Here is a 7,544-nt window from a genome sequence, read left to right on the forward strand (position 1 = left end):
AATCTGGCCAGCCTATAATTTTTGGCTGGAGGATTACAATCCTCAATACTGTAGGTAGAAACATTTTATTGTGAAGGAGCCATTCTTTTGTTCAAAGTTAACGAAGAAACTTCAGGGCAACAGAATAACAGGAATCCTGAAACTTCTGAAGGCAGTGTACATATTGAGTTTTGAAAATATGTTGTGGAAATGCTTCCAAAAGGTCTGTTGTGGAAGAACTTGACTATTTACAAAATGGCAGCCATAGTGTTCATAACCAGGTACAGAAATCAAACTGTCCGAAGTTAAAACTTGCCCCAGAACTTAAGTGCAAAGTGGATATGCGGCTTTACCCCACCCATGTCAAACCGTGTATTTCTGCTCTCAAAATACCACAGAAGACAAATTGTTGAGGCTCAAGTCATGGAGGTAAGACACACAATTAAAAATCGTTTTTCTTGCATGCAGCTCCATGCTCTGACTCTACCAACCACTCTGTCATACTGACTGGGGATGGTGATGATTGTAGTTTAAAATAGCAGGAGAAAGGAGGCATATTATCTATGTACATGTTCAAACAAGGCATTAATATTAGATCTAATAATTGAGATATAAGTATTTTTTTAATACTTTGCTAGGTTTCTATCCAACCCGCATCTCTTCTTTTCCACATTTCTTGTTTCATTTCCATCACATGCTGTATCCCAGAAAAAAGCACCACATTCTAGTTTGTCATGAAATCATGTTTATTTCAGTTGTAATTTTATCAACAGGTAGATGTAAGCCCACTCACTGAACATAACAATTCAGGCTAAATGTATATGGACACATTCACATCCTGTGTTTTTAGAATAGGATGTTAAAACGCAGGTACTCAGTAGCCCTTGTATGCACCATTCACTTATTCATTCATATCAAAGATTTATAGGGGCCACCCATCCGGTTAAAAAAAAGATGGCAATACAACCAATTAAAAAAAACAACAACATGCAATGACAGTCCCATACTATACAGATGGTCCTCACTTAACACTCACTCATTCAGCAGCCATTTGGAGTTACAAAGGCAGTGAATGAAGGGATTTATGACTGATCCCTGAAGTTCCAGCAACACCTCTATTGCAGGGGTGGGCTGCTTGGGATTTGAAGGGGTTCAGGAGAACTTCTAGCTAAGATTCTGTGCAGTTCGGAGAACCCCCAAATCCACTCCTGGCTGGCCCCGCCCCACCCTGCCCACCCCTCCCAGGAGTCCCCTCACCGGCCCATTTTGGATGCAGGTAAGTGCAGGGCGTGCGCGGGGAGACTCAGGGAGGGTGAAAAAACGGGCCTACCGGAAGTTCAGGAAGGCTGGAAATGGGCCTGTTTCCTGCCTCCAGACAGCCTCCAGAGCCTGGGGAGACCATTTTCGCTCCCCCGGAGGCTTGAGGAAAGACTGGAGCCCGGGGAGGGCAAAAACACCCCCTTCCCCACCGTGGTGCAGGAGGCCGACTAGGTCATGCCCACCCCTTGCTAAAATTTTTGAAGCCCACCCCTTCTTTACTGTCATATGAACAAAATGCAGGCCCACTTGTGCCCACCTGCACTTATGACCTCCTTTTTGGCTACTCACCTACCTACTGCTGCCAACTTCCCCTACTGCCTGGCCCTACCCACCACAGCATTTGCACATCAGCCAGCTAAGGCCCCCCATTCAAGCTTTCACAAAATAAGCCCTCTGTGGGAAAAGACTTGGCTGTGCTAGCATTGAAGAAGACCCTTTCTATCCCTGGGTGAGGCACAAATGGAAGCCCCGGTTAGGGTGTAAATGGAGGCTCTGAACAGGGTGCAAGATAACCCCAACTGCCCTGGTGCAAAAGGCAATGGCGTGAAAGAAGGTTCCAGCAAGTACGGTAGTAGCGGGCAGTACAGTAGGTGGAGTGACAGAGTTGGGCAGTGTGGCAGCTGGCAGTAGCAGGTAGAGGAGTGGCCTAAAGGGCAGAGATGGTGGGGGACAGGTGGGGAGGGGGTGAAGTTCAACAGTGAGCAAAAGGGGCAGTCCCTTACCTTACTGGAACTTGGGGCTGGGGGAGACCAAGCCAGGAATGGCCTAGATTGAGGTGGTCCTCGCCTAATAACCTGTGGGATTCAATTAACTCCAGCAATAGGGACTGCTGGGATTGCTGTTGCTAAGCGATGCACTCACATAACACCATGCTTTATAACCACATTTGCTTAGGGATAGAAATTCCACTCTCAATAACCATTGTTAACTGAGGACTATCTGTACAGAAGAAAATGTACTTCCCACCATGTCATCACCAGATCAGCTCGACATTTGCTGGGCTCGCTCCCAGCTTAGCCCAACACTCAGGAAAGAAAAGACGGGTCTTTTTATATTTGGAATGGAATAGAGCAAAGCTATCGGTCAGGAAATACAGCAAGTTCGTCTTCTGTCAGGGAAAAGATAGCTCTCAGTTCCTTTTTTAGCCTAGCACCATAACAGAGAGGTTGCATGAGTGTTGTGTAGTTTTTCTGACTCTTCTTCTTCTTCTTCTTCTCTTTTTTTTGTCAATAGTTGATCTCTGCTCACGACGTTCCAGGTCCTTCTGCATCAGATTTGGAGTTTGACAAAGAGCTGCTGTGCAAATTAAAAAGACAGAACTCTGTAAGAATTAATCAATATCACTATTGCTTCCCTGCTCCCCCAACACACACACACACACACACACACGTACAGTGTAGCTCTGCAGGAAATAAACAGATGGGAAATAACCTCACCAACCCATTTGAAACCTAATGGCTTCTACCAACAGAAGATTGTTTTTCTAAAACGTAAAATCAATACTATGTTTCAGTATTTTATTAGATTTCCCAGTGGGCTAGAGATTTCTTTAAATGTGAACAATTTTAAGACTCAAGAAAATGCTCCAACCCTTGTTCAAGGAAACTCTATAAATATTAGAAATTCCACTGTACTAGACTGGCTGAAACATTTTTTAGTGTGGATAGTCAATCTTATTACTATCATTTCCATTTCCGAGGCAGACAAATTAAGGCTAAGTAACAAGTTTAAATTTAATGTGTAATTTACTAGCCCCAAATGTTTTATGGAAACAACAGGTCATAAGTTTGGATCAGGAAGGAGCATTTTGTGATCATGTATCTATTAAACTCATTCTCAAATACATCTTTGCAATTCAATAATAGCGACCTCAAATGGTAGCTTATAATGGAGAGATAAAGTCATTGTAATATTATATATGAATATAACTTTTATGAAGGTTTATCTTAAGAATGCCTTATAAATCTTTTAAGATAATGGAATACTGCAAAATTAAAGGCCATTTAATTTCTCTTTCTAGAGAGAGGACACAGGAATCTGTGGTTATTCAGAAATTGATGGCTTACCACACTATTCATCTCTGACTGTTATGCTATATAGGAATCCAACAGTGTGTAGAGAGGCCAGGTTTTTAAATTCCTGCTTGTACAAAGCAGAGAGAAGAGAAATTACAGAGAAGTCTAGATTCTTGCCAAGTTTTATTATCCACATAATTAGAATTGCAATCAATTATATAATTAATCTGCCACAAAGAGCTCTATTGTCCTACAATGAGCCTAGGTAGACATTGTTTCTTTCAAACTCTATTCTCATAACATGGCCTTCCCACAAATGGTACTTGGACAGGTGTATGTCACCTGTTCCATATGCAGAGCTATATGCCATTTTATAGATGTAAGTTCACCTGTGACTTGCACACAATATCATGGGAGCCAAGCCATCCTGAGCAGATGCAGAAAGTGGATTTGCTCTATAGAACAACCAACATACACAGGTGTGTGTAGTTTATTTCTCAACCACCCAAATATTCAAACTTCATTCCTCTGTAAAAGCTGAGCTGAGGTTCAACTAGAAGTTTATCTTTTGAACCATTCATATGATTCGTTTTATGCTACAATAAAGAAACCGTCGGGATTGTAATGAACTTTAACAAAGTTAAATCTGAGCTATATCAATAATAAGATTATGCAGTGCTTCAGGTTCAATTCCCAAAAGGTGCTTTGGAGCAGACAGGGATGCAAATAGAACATCTGTCTGAAAGTCTTTAAAGCAATTGGGTCCTTTCCTGGAATTGCTGGGCAGCTGTAGAAGGCAGCCCCAGAGATGCAGCTGTTTAATAAATAGCACAGTGCTATATTCATACCTTTTCAATACCTTTTTTTTGGGGGGGGGATCAGACCTAAAGATTTACAGTCCTGAAAAGTTACTTCCAACAACTTCCCTATCACAACTCTTAATTTTATGCTAATGTTTCCTTCAACGTGAGACAATAGTTTACATTTGTGAAATCATCTCGATGTTCATAACATGCATGTCCTTTTGATTGGAAGACATTCACACCTGGGGCTGTGAATTATCCAGTGATGTCATCCAGGGATTACCTTGAATGTCTGAGACAGGCCTAATTCCTCAAATGGGCTGAACATTCACCAATGAATGACGGAGCTTTGTAATTGATTTAATGCGGGAACTAGGATGAAGCATTTCTCGATCCTTGAAACATGTATTTGAAAAACAACAACAGAAAGCTTTTGTGTGTATGTACCACACACTCTCAAGCTAAGTTTGTAACCTGCTTAAATTAAATACCTCTGACACCTTCTGACTTTTCTGTTTAATGTGTAATTTTTAAAAAATGTTCATATATGCAAGTTATTAGTATTGTTTTCAGCTAACAACTGAAGAACAGGTAAAATCAGGGGGCCCCCTCTCTTCTCTGAATGTTCCTTCAAAGCTTTAAACATTTCTCTCTCTCCTCCCTCTCCCATCAACCTTGCCAATAAAAAAATAACTGAACATGAGTTGGTTTTAAGCAAGAGTGCTGTGTTCATTTAATGTTAACAAGTTGAAATGATTGATTGGAAGGTCAATTAATTTTTAACTGTCCTTTATTAATAGCAATTTAGATTAATTCTTTTTCAGTAGGAATGATAGTCTCTGGGAAATATACCTGGAATAAAGAAAGTGAGGACTGCCTTTGATTTTTGAGTGACAATAATTGATGTCCTTATTCTTATTAATAATACACTCATCATGGTACCACCAGGGTGTTTCACCTATCTGTTACCGAAAGGTTACAATGGGTCTGTTGCTCTGAAGATTTCTCTATTACATTGGAGGGACTTTTCCAGCCCTCCTCCACAGTCATTCAAAGAAGGAACATAAATCTCCCTCCCTCCTTTCTCTTCTATGTACATCCAATCCCCATTGCATTTATGGTGTTCTGGGGAGAGTAACTCAGAGCATGGGGAAGCATTCAAAACATCTCTTGACTTCAATTAAAAATATCCTTGCAGATACCTATTAAATCCCAAAGTCACTAACCGGTATCCCCAAGCAGGTGGTTTTCATTGCAACTATGCCCATGTCTCAAGGATGAAAGCACTATCATTAATAGCAGCAGCAACAACCTGATTGTTCTCTTTATGGAGATTGTTCTCTTTATGGAGCTACTTTATTAGGTATGCTGTTTATTGTTTGTTTCAATTGTATCTTACTCCCACCCATCCTCTAGGAGCTTAAAGCAGCTTACATAGAGAGTGGCTTTCATTTAGCTCCCCTCCCCCCATGACAGCAACCCTCCAAGATAGGTTGAGACAGTAATGGATCAAAGTCCATGATTGGAGGCAAAATGCAACCTAGATTGCTGAGTCCTAGTTTAACAATTTAACCATTAAGATAGATAGATAGATAGATAGATAGATATAGATATAGATGATAGATAGATAGATAGATAGATAGATAGATAGATAATAGAAGATAGGATAGATAGATAGATAGATAGATAGATAGATAGATGATAGAAGATAGAGAGAGAGAGATGATAGAAGATAGAGAGATGAGAGAGAGAGAGGGAGAATGTGTTTTGTGGTCTGCTGCCACAATACACATTCAATGTACACACTTTTCAGGAATACTGTAGCATAAAGTTGTAATCCCTCACCTTAACACTGTAATACATCCCCACTGAGCAGCAGGGATGGGGATTGGGGAGTCATTCATTTTCACTGCAGAAGTAATTGTAAATTTAATCAGCTAAATTAAGATGAAGCGGCTCTTATGGTCAGACATTTAGCATCACCGAGATCTACTTTCGGGAGGGAGAAGGCAGGGGGGAAAGGAAGGAAGGAAGGAAAAAAGGAGCAGCTGCTCCCGTAGGAGAAAAGCCGAGCCCGAGATGCAGCAGCGGACAGAATAAAAATCGATCGATTCACTCACCTTCAACTTCCCAAGAGAGATTCCAGCAAAGGGGAGGGAAGCGGGCGGCTGTGTCTATTTCTGGCAGCCCGGAGAGAGAAAGGAGCCTCTTCTTTCCCATCCCTCTTGTGTGTGTTTGTCCAGAGAGAGACTGAAAGTTACAAATTGCTGCCATGAGCTCATCAAACTGTGCCTTTTTCCCCCTCGGTGAACCTTGGCCATTGGCCAAACGCCCGTCACGTGGCTTCTCCTCTTGCCACTGTATCGAATGTCAGCTGGCTTTTCTTTTTTCAACCCCCCCCACCCCCCCACCCCCCGCCTCCGCCTCCTTGGGAAGCGGGGGAAATGTCCAATTTGACCAGGAGGAATCAGGGCCAAGGTGGGGGACAGGGGGGAGGGGGACAGGGGCTGGGTGGGGGTGGGAGAGCCATCAGGACACAATGACGGATGGTCCCCATTTAGAGCAGCCTATGTAGGTGGGACAAGGGCCGGTGGCCAATTGGTAGCGACCCTCTCCTGGAGGGCAGCACGGCTGGAGAGGCAGCTCCGTGGAAACTGCAGCACTTAGGGACGGGATCCCCCGGGGAGATCTCCGCCGGCCTTCCCCCGCCTCCTTATCTTTCTGCGGGCCCTGAGGCTGGCCGGTAACTCGAGCGACCTCGGCTTCTGCCCACCTTACCTTACAGCGGCTTCCTCCTCGCCGGCGCCGCCACCTCCTCTCCGCATCCCCAGCTTGTGCGCCCGCCTGGACCGCCCTTTGGGGCTCGGCTGATGGACCACCCCGGCCAGGCTCCCTAAGCGAGATGATTCCCCAGGCCCAGCCCGAGCGGCAGGAGGGATTCCCCCGGGCTCGTCCGCGGGCAGCCGAAGGGCCAGGCTGCGGAGGCAACTTTTGAATGGCTGAAAGTTGAGCGCAACCCGCCCCGCAAGAACAGGTGAGTGCTAGGAGGCTCCAATTGGACGCCTCGCTGGCGCGCCTGCCGCATCACCGGATACTGGAGGTATCCCGGTAGGTAGGCGAAGGTCATCCATCACGCGTGAGGGTGAAACGCCGGGGGTCTCATTGCCAAGCAGCTCACGTGAGGACCCCCAACTCCTTGGCTTCACTGGGACCGCTGAGCATCATTTAGAGGGCAAGGCTTTTTGGTGAAAAGGGAGGGAGAGATAGGGAGAGAAAAGGGAGGGAGAGATAGGGAGAAATCTTAAAAACAAATCGCATCCCATCATCTGTTGTTGTTGTTGCTGCTTTTTTTTTTTTTTTTTTTGTATTTCCAAACCAGGTTTAGTCTTAGCTTTTGCTGAAACTCTTCATAGATAGGCAGGATACG

The 7,544-nt window shown here is 44.0% G+C and overlaps 1 long non-coding RNA gene across 1 annotated transcript; it reads right to left on the reverse strand.

Annotated features, from left to right (window-relative positions):
• Positions 1-1,273: 1,273 nt before the first annotated feature.
• LOC139310737 (uncharacterized) lies at positions 1,274-6,977 on the reverse strand. The gene is made up of 3 exons (XR_011599899.1): positions 6,896-6,977; positions 6,238-6,367; positions 1,274-2,595 (listed from the first exon to the last, which is right to left on the reverse strand). It is a non-coding gene; the product is annotated as an uncharacterized lncRNA (long non-coding RNA).
• Positions 6,978-7,544: the final 567 nt, after the last annotated feature.

This window comes from Pituophis catenifer, unplaced genomic scaffold, assembly GCF_029215685.1.
Source record: "Pituophis catenifer annectens isolate HBS135680 unplaced genomic scaffold, rPitCat1.0.hap2 SCAF_2, whole genome shotgun sequence".
In the NCBI taxonomy this organism is placed as follows: domain Eukaryota; kingdom Metazoa; phylum Chordata; class Lepidosauria; order Squamata; family Colubridae; genus Pituophis; species Pituophis catenifer.